The sequence below is a fragment of the Nesoenas mayeri genome (genome assembly GCF_963082525.1).
Source record: "Nesoenas mayeri genome assembly, chromosome: 5".
Taxonomy (NCBI): domain Eukaryota; kingdom Metazoa; phylum Chordata; class Aves; order Columbiformes; family Columbidae; genus Nesoenas; species Nesoenas mayeri.
Window position 1 is genome coordinate 15,917,563 of NC_137548.1, and position 14,332 is coordinate 15,931,894.

Consider the following 14,332-nt stretch of genomic DNA (forward strand, 5'->3'; position numbering starts at 1 on the left):
TTCAGTGTAAACATTTAGTCAACCAAGGAACACAGTTCTGTAGGAGATCTGGTTTCCTGAGTTATGCTGGTCACAAAGATCTTTGTTTTTACTTTGCTGCATCTTCATGGCACAGCTCCTGTCTTTGTTGTGCCAGGCACACATTGGCGCTAGTACATCAAGTACAGAAGGGCTGTGATCTCAGCTGATGTCTTTAGATCTATTTTATTTTGACAAAATTGGCCAACAGTTTCGAGACTTACTCAATCTCATCATATAAGCATAATTCCCTTGAAACCAAGCAAAAGGGATGATCACTCATCCTGATTCAGAATAATGCATTCCTTGATGTGGCTGGTAGGCCAGATCCCAAATCATTTGTAGCAGTCACAAGATCCTGGATTTTTGTTTTGTTTTGTTTTTAGCTGCTAGCCCCTGTCATCTGTAGATGGGTTTGGTGGCACAGCGATGACTTGTCCTGGCACACTTGTTGCGGGGTAGTTACCATGTATACCTGTGCACTTATGTGCTTAGAAAGGGTCCCTTTATAACTGCGTTGTACAAGTACGCTTAATGGTTGTGGGCTAAGCATGAATCCTGGAAATTCAGGCATGTGAAAGGAAAAAACCACATGGTAACAGGAAAATTTCTTGAGCTCCAGGAGTGTTAACAGAAAGCGTAACTGGCAAGGGAATTTTTTTACAGTTATATGAAGACAAAGGTATTCAGGCACCTGTAATCAACAGGAATGCGTATCAGGTTCCTAAATACCTCTTTGAGTCTGGCTAAAAAATCTTCCTGCTGTCTTTGGAGCGTAGGCAGTGGTACACTTTTATTTTGCAAGGAAAATATTTTTAAAGGTAATGCCTACTGATGGTCGAAAGTGTCTTAGCTTTCTCAGGATTCATTTGACAGCAATTCTGTGAAGTGTAAAAATGCAAAGCAAGTATTCAGGGTCTTTTTTGGTCATGCAGATCTGCTCTGCAAACAACTGAATGGTAAGATTTGTGCTTTTAATTTTGATGAAATAAAAGTACACTGAAATGACATGAGAAGAATCAAGAAGTATTTAAAGTTCAGTGTTTAAACTTTAAAACTCATCCGGATACTGATTAGTTATAGACCCCAAACTACACATCCTTGAATTTTGGTAAAGTTTTGGTCTGAATTATAATTTAATTGCCTGTAGCTGGTATTGGCATATGCATTTAAGACGGTAGAAATTTTTTATAACAATACTTCCATGACCAGCTGTAGTATTGTCCTCATCAAATTAAATACACTTTCGTTCTTTCGTTTCAAAATTTACTTTTCTTGTTTGTTCTCTAGTGTTTGACTGCTTAGGGCATAACAGTCAAAGTTTTAAAGAAACAAAGCCTTTTAAAATGAAAGTGGAGATCCTTATAGAAGGATCTCTGTTTACACAGTCTTCTCCAGGGCTGGAGCTTCAGGTTGGTCCTTGTCTTCCACGAGAATTGATGACTCTGCAACACCCTGTCTGGCGGCTGGAGGAAACCAGGGACATGCTGTCTGTTGGATGTTGCTGTTGGATTCACTGCTTCATAGACGCAAAGTAGCGTGACCTGTTGCTTGCCATGCTGTGTCCCTGTCTTGCTAGTAAATGAAATCACAAGATGGTACTGCCCACATTACAAAAGAAAAAAACAACTCATGCAGTTGTGAGCCCTGGGGTATTTAACTTCAGCTGTCTGAACTGGCCCCACCCCAATGTTGAGTTGAAGATGGTAGATCTGACAGAGAAGGGCGTTCTCATTGATACCACATGTCAGGTTAATAAGCAATCTTTGATGTCTCTATCTGTCTGTGCACACAGCTTAATTGCATTCCAAGGAAAAATGCATTGATTTTTAAAGATCATGTGGACTCATTTGTTTCCCTTTGGCAGAACTGACTTTTCATGTCAGGCATGTTTTCTATGTCACGCTTCAACAGAAGACATGGCCTTGATATCAAGTCCTTCATATCGAGGGACTTCAAGGGAATTTCTGCTTTGAGGATTAACTGACAATCTCAGCCTTGGGATATCACTGAACAGATGCAAGAAATAGCTGCCTGGAAGAAACTGAAGGAGAGAGAAAGAAACAAGGAGAACCATGAGATTATAATTTGTTTGGAATGCAGATATCAAGCTGTGGCTTGCTTGTTTTGTTCTTGATCGGTGTTTGTTTAGTGGTATTAGAAGATTAGAAGGTGAAATAAGTGGTGTTACAGCTGTGCTATGCAGAAAGCCTTTTCAGAAATGTGTCAGTAATACTTGGGAGCGCAAGATGAATGAGAGGCCCATGTGGGTTAGCTTCTCATGGGGGACTTACTGTTACACTTAGTAGATGCAGTGCATGTCATCAGGAAATGCTAGAGACATTTTGCTAAGGCTACATGCTGTTCCCCTTGCACTTGATTGTCATGATAATAATAATAGACTAGAATAGAATATTTCAGTTGGAAGTGACCTACAATGATCATCTAATCCAACTGCCTGAGCACTGCAGGGCTAACCAAAAGCTAAATCATCTTATTAAGGGTATCATCTGAATGCCTCTTAAACACTGACAGGCTTGGGGCATCAACGACCTCTCTAGGAAGCTTGATTCAGTGTTTGATGACTACCCTTCTGGTAAAGAAAAGCTTCCTAACATCTAGTATAAACCTCCTCTGGTGCAGTTTTGAGCCATTCCCATGTGTCCTATCGCCAGGTACCAGGGAGAAGAGCTCAGCACCTCCCTCTCCATGTCCCCTCCTCAGGAAGCTGCAGAGGGCAATGAGGTTGCCCCTCAACCTCCTTTTCTCCAAGCTAGACAAGCCTGAAGTCCTCATCCACTCTTCAAAGGACATTTCTTCCAGCCCAGTCACTAGCTTTGTTGCCCTTGTCTAGATTGCCCTTGTTCTAGATTGGGTACCTTACCATCCTTCTTAAATTCTGAGGCCCAGAACTGCACACAGTATTCAATGTGAGGATGCACCAACACTAAATACAGTGGGATTAAAAAAGAAAAAAAAACAAACCTGAAAACAGTGGGATAATTAAACAAACAAACAAACCGAAACAGAAAACATTTGCTTTAGTAGAAGCAGTCAGACCCACAAAACCTTTTAGGTTCCTTTGAGGCAGGTGGATATTACTGTATCTGTGGGATAGCTCGTCAAAGTGAGGCACGTGATTCTGTGTTGTTTGCCCAGGTGATGCAGGAATTCGTTGACAGAGTCAGGAATGGCAACAGAAGTCTGACTGGCAGCCCAATTTGCAGGCTTCCTCTTCTTGGCACATTCCTCCCACTGTTGGAGAGTAACAGCACATATGTACTTGTAAGTATTGTTTTGATTCAGGCTGGCATATGCAACCAGAGTTCTCATGAATTCTGAAACTGCATAGTTTCTGCTGAGTAAACAGCACTCCCAAACGACATACAAGTTGAGAGTGTATTGTTGAGCACATGGTCATCCTTTTTATGTGTTGGACTCATTCAGAAGAGCTGTGTTTTCTGCCACAGGTTTGCTCTATGATGTTGAAGGAGGATGTACAATCAGATTTAAAATGGGACCAATGATGTCAGATGCTTCGTGTGTTGTTGAACGTGGCACTGTCTGTTGGAGGCTACTTTTGAAAGCCAGATGCTGCTGAGAGCATCAGTGTCTCCGTCTGTGAAACAGGGACACTAACATCTCATCTTATCTCATAGGATACACTTGATATGTGTGGCCACTGTGTTGTAGGTACTGGGCTGGAGTTTGGTAAGACAGAGTAAACCACGCACAGTGGATCTAGGTGCTTGGATTTATTTAAAAAACAAAATGTTTGAAGCGTTGACCCTGCAAGTTTATCTTATGCTGACTCAATTTACTGGACTGACACAACAGCAATAAAAAATTAAGCCGTGAAAAAAAAGCGTAGGGTTACTTTTGGCTGTGCTTTCTCTCCACCTTACATAGAAGCGATCGGTGTTTCAAAGCATTGCATGCTTGTCCTTTGTTTTCCTGCCATTATAATGACACAATCCTAGCAGAAAAACATCTGTTGCCTCTAATTGAGGAGTAGTTTAAGAGATATAGCAACTGGTCCTTATCCAGGCTTTGTACCCTGTTGTCAGTGGAGCCTGAAGAATTTCAGGGAAGCTGAAGGTGGAAAGCATAGAGGCACTGATGCACGCACTGTGTTTTCAAGTCAGTTAGATGGAAAGGCAGGGTTGTGTCAGGAAATATGCCCCCACCTTAAAGGTTCTGAAGGTAAATAAAGTAAACTAAGGAAATATGCCCCTGCCTTAAAGGTTCTGCAAGTAAATAAAATAAACCAATCTTTGGAGCTGTCAGTTCTTCCCCAGGCTGGACGTTTCCTTTAACTTAGATGACTGATTTTTTAAAATGCAAAAGGCTCTTTGCATGAGCGCTGTTGGGTCTCTGGGGAAACGTGATACTGGTTACATGAACAGCACATGACAGTGGTTGGCAAATGCAGGTGATGTTTCTTATATAAGTCAGCAGAAACGGTCTATAGGTGCAGCAAGTTAAGCACAAGCTTTGTATGAAGTACATAGCTAATAATGCCAGCTGAGTAAACACCAGAGAAGTGCTTGAGTTAATTTAGATCTCCAGATAAAGACAGCACCTAATGAAAAATTTTCTTGTTCCCTTGTCTTTAAAGTCTGCAGTAGTCAGGGTAGAAATCTTGACTCTGTGACAATATTGCCTTTGGCTTCACCAGAGCCTGGGATTTTCCCTTGTATTCTCAGATTATAGACCTGCCAGATCCATTAGTTGTTCTGTCAGTGGGTTCATGCTGCTGGTGTGAGACACCAATCTACAGAAACTGTCTTCAATCTACAAGAAAGGAAAAATTTAAAGCTTCTCTGGGTTTTCTTTGGTTTTAGGGTGTATTTTGGTGTGTTTCTTTGTTTTAAATAGACAAACTTCAAATTCTTATATTGTGGAACTTTCCCCCACTCTTCTTATGTCCTTGATTCCCAGTTACTACTTAATTCTTTGAGACACTTTCAGTGTAGAATTAATTTCTTTACCCAGATTTTCTCAAATTCAGCCCCAAGTGTGACTGCTTCTCCTCTGAAGCACCTCAGTTGGAAGGTAATGCCATGAGCACCAAACTCTTGGTCCAGAACTACAGGTTCTTGTGAGAAAAATGGTCTTGTTATGGAGATCCCCAAACTGAATGTTGCCTGCCCTGAGAGAAGCTCAGGGGTAAGTGTAGAATCAATAAATCAATAATTAGGGAGACAAGAAGGAAGGAAGAGAACGATGGTAAAGCAGTGAGAGGAAGTTACTCGAGGGTGTGTGGGAGTGGGGCCGTGTCCCTGTCCCTGCGCAGGGTTGTGTGAGGCAGTAGTAGCTGTGCCACCTCCAGCTGTCCACAGCACAGCTGCCTTTCATCACTGCCCATCCACCTGGACCTCGCTGCCCCCATCCCTGTTCTGCCTGCAACACCACGTACCCTCTCTAGTGCTGCAGAAGGTGGGCAGAAACATCCTTTGTTCATTTGCAAAGTATCCCTTCTTCAGATGCTCCCTTAGAGGCCTCCCTTGTCGTAGTGCTTGTACACCATAACCACCTGATGGCAGCTACCTGAGAGGTGCTCAGGATGGGGCTATCAGCAACCCTAAAGCTATTCTTGCGTTCAGCATTACTTTATTTCTCTCCTTGGCTGTTTGCTTGTCCAGCTATTGTGTATTGTGAGAATATGCAATGATGGAGGAGGGCTGGTACTGTCATTCTGCTGTGCAAAGTAGCATTTGCTGTCTGACAAAAGAGCTGAAGGTGCTTATGAAAACATTTTGGTAACTAATTACATTAACACATTTACTCCAAATACTTGACATGTTACAACGTTTTTAGTTTGTGGGGTTTGTTTTGGTTTGTTGGTTTTTGGGTTTTTGGGTTTTGTTGTTGGTTTTTTTTTTTTTTAAGCACTGCTAGTGTTGAGTAGTTGTAATTAGTCAGTGCTTAGGAATTTAGCTGGATGTTAACAGACTGCTTTAGTGCTCCAGTGCTCCAAGTGTAATTGTTTTCTATATTGCGTCCTTCCCGTGTCATCTGTCACTCTGGTATTTGTGAAGTGCTTTTAGATTATTGCTACTAGCAGGTTACACCTTGGTTTGAGGATTTGCAAATAGTTTAGTTTTTTGGGTTTTTTTAAGTTAAGCAAATATATCAGCAGCTAACTTACATCTTGGTTCTTTTAGTCTTGCTCAAATCAGATCTGGCATTTTTCAGGGTTTGGTTTTTTGTTTGTTTGGGTTTTTTAATGCTAAGTGGTAAAGTCAAAATAGTTTGGGTTTTTTTTGTTGTTTTTTTTTTCTTAATGGGACGGAGCATAATGACTGCCTTAACCTGATCTTTCAGATGCTCAGCTTGCAGGTGGGACACCTAAATCATTAGGCTCTGCCTAATGATTAGGTTCTGCATAATGATTCATTATTTACACAGAGTGAAATTGTACCAGAAAGAGAGACCAAGGACTTGCCGCCTGTCTGTGCCACCCCCTCCAGTACCTCCAAGCCCAGTACTTAGGACAGCTCGAATGCTTGCTGTGGGTGTTCCTTTTCTGAGAAGTCTTTTCACAGCAATTCCAAATGAGATTCTTTGGGGATTAGCAACTACATGAAGAGTCTGTTCGTACCAATGTTATTCTAATTCAGAATTAAAATATAGTTAGAAATATGACCTTTCCCAGAAGATGGAAATTTGGATTCCCACACATCCCCAAGCTGCATTTCATTTGTTACTGAGGGAGCAGTGTCGTGGTTGAGACGGACAAACGACATAGACCAAGTTCTTCCAGGATGAAAGTAGTAGATGCCATTTATTGCCACAAGTGCATTTTTATACAGTTTTACCAATTCGTGTGTCTCTTCACTATTGGTTACAAGTTACAGCAGTAACATCTCATTGGCTATTTTTGCTATCATCAATGTTACTCTTCTACTCCCTTCTCTCTCACGGGTACATCCTTAACATCTCCGGATACTTCTAACCTCCCATCTTTCTCACGGGTAGGCCTTCATATCTTCAAGGCTAATTTCTGTTCCCATGCCCTCCGTCAGGGAATCCACGGACCCACCATAGTCCTCCACAGAGCAGCTTCCACCTCTGGCCAGACTATGATACCAACCTCCACTAATGCTTGGTAAGCTTTCACCTCAGCACTTCCATGCTTTTTCTCCCAGTCTTGTCCTTACATGTTATCCCTCCCAAATCCACGTCATGACTATCCCTCAGATTCCTCCTTAAAACTCTTTTGCTACAATATATATATGGAAATTTGACTGTGGTTAGGCAGATGCTGCTCTGCCTGTGGCTTTTCCTGCTGACTACCACTGTCTTGTAGCTCCTGTGTGTTCCATCTCTGTATCCATATTCTGCTGCCTCTCTTCTGCCTCAGCACACTGGGGATGCCACCGCTGCTCTATATGTGCCACCTGCAGTGTGGAGTGGTGCTGGTTCACAGCCAGGACCTGAGCCTCTGCAGAGTAATAAGAATGTATAGCACAATTGTGCTGGTCTTCTTGGAAGAAAATCTTCTACACTGCTGCTCTGTTTCATTCCTGAGGGGTTTCATAGCTCTTTATCAGAGCTCAGACAACACTTTATAATTTGTAACCCTAGTAGGGTGACAACTTGTGTCTCCTAAACAGTTAGCAGTCTCGCTCCTTCTACATCACTTCAAGGATGCAAATGGTTAGTAGGCAATGAGGCCAGTCTGTCGAGAGTATCACTTAAGCATAGTAGGTTAATTGATGGAGTAAGGTAGTCCTTTAACTCCACTTTGTCTGCAGAAATACATTACCTTTGCAGTGCCTACAGATGTCAGGTAACATGATAATCCAGCTGGTTTTCTGCGTGTCTAATTACATCCACATTTGAACACAGAGATATCAGGCTAAGGAGCGTGTATTAGGGGAACATCTGAATGACAACAGAAACAATAGAGGGATCTGAAGGCTGGGAAAAACATTATTCCATGCCTTGCTGAAACTGGAAACAACATCCTTCCTATGGTAAGGGAATGGCAGATCAGATGGCTGTGAGGACATTTGGTGTGTTTTGCTGAAACTGTAATTTCCTTTTCAAATACAGAAAAAAGTAAATCGGACTGGATCTAAAGAGAGCTCAAGTGGTACTCTGGGATTTATATATTTAAAATATATTTTTATACTAACTTATTGAAGGTTTTGTGGGGAGTGCTACATCTCCGACTGTTTGTTTCGTCTGTTCATTGCTGCCTCCAGGTTGTAGCTGGCTGTGCTCACCACGGTAGCTGCTGGGCTCCTGTGCTTCCTAGGTTAGGCATCTAAACAGTCCGCTTCTTACTGTGTGTAGTAGCTGCTGGGTATAGCTGATGCTAGCCATATATGCCCTGCTTTCTCAGTACTAGTAGTTTTAGTCTTTTTGTTTGTTTGTTTTGGTTTTTTTGTTTTGTTTTTAACAGGTCTATGGCAAATCTACAGTGACTATGGGATTTACCACAGGAGAGAGAGAACGGGGGGAAAGTGTGTGAAGGGGTTCATTTGTAGGCATTTTAAATTCTGCCATTCAAACAGCAACACAATCCTAAAACAGCCCTGATTTGACTTTCAGATAAATGGACTGCTCTCCAGTTTGCAGTCCCCCGGGCATCATATATTTTAGTCTGCAGGCTGACATGTTTTGAGATGTTTTTATCATTTCTAAGGATTATTCCTGTTAGCAAAAAGCTGAAAAGACAGTTGGAAAGTAGCTGGTCTGTTAGTTACCTCTCCAGAGACACTGACAGGATTTTGAACTTCTGAGATGTTGCTCTTCCTCTGTCCCTTTTTTTTTTTTCACCATTGATGGCAAAATTCTGTGTTGGTTGGCTGCATTGGGGTTTCCATTACACATGTGGTCACAGCCCAGCTAAGGCTGCTGGTTTTCAGTCAATCCTCTGTATTAGCAACTTCAGAGGGTTAGCTTGATCGACAGTTTCTATTCCACTGCTGTTCTTCTGCCTAGATTTTCATCCCATTTTTGTTCACCTCTTCAGATTTTCCCCATGCTGTTCACTTGTGCAGCCTTATTCTGAAATGGGTGGAGTGGTTCAGAGCTTTATTCCTGCTTATGTTTGTAACTCCTGATTTGGAAGTCTAATTTCAACCAAGATTTTTCCTCATGTTTTGTTTTCACTGATTTCTCCACCTTTCCTCCTTACTTTTATTGTAATCCTAGACATGCGGCTCAGTGCAGTACAAATTATGATACCCAGCAGCTGTAAAACTAGAGAGATTTGTTGGTCATGTGGACTTGCTTTCAGTTTACACTAGCTTGAATATAAGTGGGATTTGCCTTGGAGTATATTAACTACATTCACACCATTAGGATGGTGCACATAGGAGTGGGTGGATAGGCCAAACTCGTGGGTTTCAGTTCATTGAATGTCTAACAGCAGACATACCCAAGGGATCATGATTAATTAAGGGAAAATGCTGCTTTATATTTTCCAGTAGTTTTGGGGAATCAGGAATGGAGAATTCATCATGTGTTCCATCATGAGAGTGAGCTAATGCCTACAAAGTGTATTCCATTCAGCCAAATTGTGCAGCAGTGGGATTGCCCCAAAATATCGGCTAACCTCTTCTTCACATTGCTGGGCTGTAACTGAGAGCAGAATCTAGATCAGTGTGTCAGTCTGTGCAGGGAATCTCCTCCCAGAGAGCTGAGAGTAAAAAAGAAGTGGAAGATAAAGTGGGTAGAAAGGGAAATTCTAATTATGGTAGAGGTCGAGCAAATGATTTCTAAAAATCTCAGCTCTGACGTGTACTGGTCAGCACTTTTGCTTCTTGGTGGTTTTCATGCTGTGTATTCTGGACTAATTCCTGTTCAGCAAACTTCTGTCAGACATAATAATTTCAAGCATTAATCCTTACAGGAATTAACCAGCTTGTTAGTAGATGACCTGAGCTAGATAGTTTCTGGGGATTATTTCTATTTAAATCTTACCTACTGTTCAAACTGTGGCAGCATGCCATGCTGGTGTTCTTTTTTTTTTATTTTTTTTTTTTATTATTATTATTATTTATTTTTTAATTTCTGGTCTGATATATCTTTAGATTGTCATCCCCTCTGTCACCCCTGCCTTGCGCAGGAGGCAGAGAGGAAATCCTGCGCTGCCTCCCACACAACTGAGGAGGAAGCTGCTGGTTTCTCTTTGCGCCGGAGCTGCCAGTGCTGCCCGCCGTGCCCGGCCACAGCCGTAACGCCCGGTACCACCGGGCTGGACGGCACTGGCCGAGCTGGAAACCCAGCCAGGAACGCTGATGAAATCACCTCAGGCTTTTACCTGCTTTTTTTTCCAGAATTCCCAGGATTCTGGTAAGGTTTTTGCAATGTTTGTTACTTTTAATTCATAAGGAAGTCAGATGGTCACGACCATGAGGCGCGTGTGTATATTTTGGCTCCTGGTAACTTCTGAACTCATTTTCCACTTTCCATTAAATTTGCTAGAGAGAGAGAGAAGCGTCAAAGCTATTAAGTTCCTTGAAATTTCAGGGATTTGAATTATAATAAAAAGGAGATAGAAATTAGTAGCCTGCTAGGAGAAGGCAGTGCCCAAGGGCTCCAGCAGCCCTGGCTGGTGTCAGGGACAGTGACCAGCCCGTTGGCACACCTGTCTCTGGAGAGAGCCCGCTCCTTGGCTACGGTGCTGGCAGAGAGGGCGGAAGGATCCGAGGGCCCTGTGCGATGAAATAAGGCCTGATAAACCATTTTGTGAACAGCAGGCCTGAATGGGGAACTCCTTCATTTAAGGCAGGAAAAAAGAAGTGAAAATATTCCTGTCATGGTGCTCACCACAAAGGCTGGAGATAAGGGACAGCCAGTGAAGCTGATAGAAAGTGTCAGTTGGAGGTGCTGCTGGTGCTCAAGATATGATATCGACTTTTACAGCCCCAAAATGTTCACTAAACTGGGATGGCTGAGATCCCTTCCTTGAAGTTTGTTAAATAGTGTGGGTTGAAGGTCCCATCTACAGCTGTTGAAACATGACCTGGGTGTATGCAATAAGTTAAAAAAGAGATTCAAGAAATTCAGTATTATTAATTTTTTTTTAATCAGGGAGTAAAATTTGCATCTAGCATTGTGGCTTATATTGCACTCACTGAGTCCTTCGCACAAAATGTCTGATTATCGGAGGCTCTGTTGTGCTCTGGTTTAGCAGGGGTCCCCTATCACACAGTCAAATGCTTTATCCTCCAGGAAGGTGATAACCTATTTCTCCTGGTTTCTGAGTCACCCTTTAGCAAGGTACCTGCTGAGTACGAATTCCTGCTGAGTATGAATTCCAAGGGAAAAGCCAGGGAAAATTCCAGTGACATGAAATGCCTTTGAAACATAGCAAGTGTTTGTGGTATCTTTAGAAAGTGGCCTTGGAGACTACTTAGGAAAGTTTATTATTTCTTTTAGATCAAAGATAAGTTTGTGTCATGATGTATATTACTCCTTGAAGAAGAATTATAAATTACTTAGGTTGTAAAAATCTATGTCTTTATGCCTTTTCCTTATTTCAGACGTCTGAGAATTATTAGTGCTATGACATGTTTGTCAGGAAATGTCTGTCAAATATGCCAGTCCGTGTGTGCAGATCCTCAGCTGAATTATCTCTGTTTGCTTTCTGGCAGCTGGCATCCCTAGAGATATGACCCATAGGTGGGATTTTCAAAGTTGCTGAGAAGAAGTAGGCCCTGAGGTCCCATTGGGGTCTAGATAGAGCTGAGCGGCTTCATCTTTTCAGATGTTTGCAGGATTTAAAAAAAAAAAAAAAAAAAAAAGGAAAAGAAAAGAGTTTGGGTTTGTTATAGTATTCCATTTCTAAAAGGTAATTAAAACTGGACGATGTAAGACTGAGAAGAATAAGCATTGGCTTTACTCTCAGTAATTATCTGTGATCATAGCTTTAAATAACTCTCTGGTCCTCCTCGCTGGAGGTGGACTGCTGAGACTCACAGCTCACCGCTGGGTACTGCTGCTGCTTTACTCTTGCTTTTGGTTTTGATTAATCTCAGTGGGAGGAGGTTCAAACCCCCTTTAGCTTTATAAACTGTAGGACTTCAGCCCTCAGTCAGGCTACTAAAAAGGCAGTGCTGCTGCATGTCGGAGGCGCTCTTCATCCCTGCTGTGAGCTCCTGCGTTGTCAGAGCGCTGGGGCTGAGCGGTGCTGCTCTGCGCAGCACGACGCCTGCTCACCTCCAGCCACTGCTGGGGGGGCTCTGGGCCATGGAGAGCAGAGATGCAGTCTTGCTCTGGAACCCACAGCGTCTGACGAGCACACACAGTTGGGGAGTGACGAAGACGTGGAAACTGCCAATAGGTCAGGCAAAAATGAGTCACCAGAAAGCAGCCAATTTTAGTCAATTCCAGGAATGTTCTCAACCACTCAAAATTAGTTTAGATCTGCTGTTTTGCAGTGTTCTGCTTTGTTTCTGAGCCTGGGGATGAGTTTGCTAGCAGTTGCAGCAGTGTATTTTGTTTGGAACGTGAGCAGGCCTTGTTTGCCCATGGGTTTGTCTGAACATGAACCAGTGCCATTTTTTGCAATATGAAGCCTGGCATTATCAGTTTAGTGCAAGTAATACTTTATGTCCAGAGTGCTAGCTGTTTAAGTGTAGCTTTATTTATACTCCTGTATGTTTTTGACAGCATTGTAAGGGTTTAGCTCTTGCAGTGGTCATTTTTCTCTTTATATAAACAGATCTTCCTGTTCCAAACAAATTAATATCTGCTAATTTTTCTATAACCATGTGCTTTGATCCCATGAAAGTCACTCATTTATTTTAATCAAAACCTTCTGTCTTTAACATTAGTATTTTCCTGATTACTTGCTACTTTTTTTTTTATTCCAGTGAGTCTTACTTTTTCCATTTAAATATTCATTAGCATCCTCCTAGTTCTAATGCTTTGAAAGATATATCTGCAAAATCTTATGTTTTGGGGAGTTAGTCCTTCAGCTCTTCTTTTAAAGGGTCTAAAAGATACTGTGCCCTTAGAGTATATTTGTTATGTACTTGCAAGTGACTATTTCCAACAAATGTTTCTAGTAAATACTTGACTTACAGGGTGTATTAGTTTAAAAGCTGTGTGCTTAGTGCTCCCAGGTTGCACACAATTGCTCATTCAGAAGCAGAGGCATTTGACTGATGGTCAAATAAGATTTAATGCTGGTTTTGTAAGAGGGAAAAAAAAAAAAAAAAGTATGTGCAGAAAACCCTAGAACCAAATGTGGAAAGAGTGATGTGGAAGAGGAAAGAATGCAGAGTTGGATACAGATTAACATCCTGTAGCCCTGAGCACCCACATTATGTTTGTTGGCCTCTTCAGCACATGGGATTCCTGCAGAAGGCAAGTTGTCCCACCACTGGCATGGATCCTTGCTTGGAAGTGCCTGCTCTTGCACTGACTCCCAGGGAATCACAGGGCTCCGAGCCCAAGGTGTCCCAACAACAGCTTGAAGTTCAATGCAATGAATCCTCTCTCCTGGTGTAAGACACACTTCTGAGTCCCAGCGTGTTTGCAGGCCCCATGGTGAGGCCATGTGCTCTAGCAGGGTTTGAGGATCTTCTGGGTATCACTGGCTTCAAGGGGTAGGTGGAGGATGTGGGTGGTGGAACCACGACAGCATGTGCAGAGCACTGGAAGTGCAGCTACAGTCTGTACAACCCTTCTCTCCACCAATCCATGTCCCGAAGTACACACTGATGCTCTATGTTCAGCACTGAACTCCTTTCAACATGTGTCTGGAATCTATGTGTCAGAGATATTGTCCTTTTAACTGTAATAGTACTTCTACTTGCTGCAGGATGCTGTGAAACCACGCTCCACGTGTGCAGTTTAACTCATTGGGGTCCTGGTTATGAGAATGGCCTTTGAGATGTACTGTGTGATGAACTGCACACAAATGAGAGGAGCCACGGCCAGCCAGCCAGGGAGGATGGACAGTTTCTTACTATGGTTGTGATACCAAACCAAAATTAAACAGTGCAGCTGGGGTATTAAGAAGCTCAAAGAAGAATTACTTGGGAATAGTCTACAGAGCGAAACTAATTTGCAGTATGTATTTGGCAAATAGTTAGAAATAACCACACTTGAGAAAATGAGGTTGTCCATACACAATATATGGCCAGCCAAAGAGGTACAATTTATCAGATACATTATTCACTCTGAATTGTTCACTGATCACTCTCCAAGAGGCAGATACCACAGAGGTTTATTAATCAGCACATCAGTGCTGTGACTGGCACCCAGTACTGAGGGATTGTACAGTCTGTGGAGGACAAGTGGGAGATAATTAAATACATAAATTCTAGCCTCCAGAGACTGTGAG

At 42.3% G+C, this 14,332-nt stretch overlaps 1 protein-coding gene across 3 annotated transcripts in view; it reads left to right on the top strand.

The window, feature by feature from the left end:
* The window catches only part of SYNE3 (spectrin repeat containing nuclear envelope family member 3), a 66,641-nt gene that overhangs the window by 2,680 nt on the left and 49,629 nt on the right, over window positions 1-14,332 (top strand). The window contains exon 1 of one of the 3 annotated variants that reach the window (XM_080344677.1): window positions 3,297-3,303. The exons of the other annotated variants lie outside the window; for them this stretch is intronic. The gene's annotated coding sequence lies outside the window, so the exon portion shown is untranslated. Of the gene's footprint in view, window positions 1-3,296; window positions 3,304-14,332 lie in introns of those variants that run through there. 3 annotated transcript variants of the gene reach the window in all.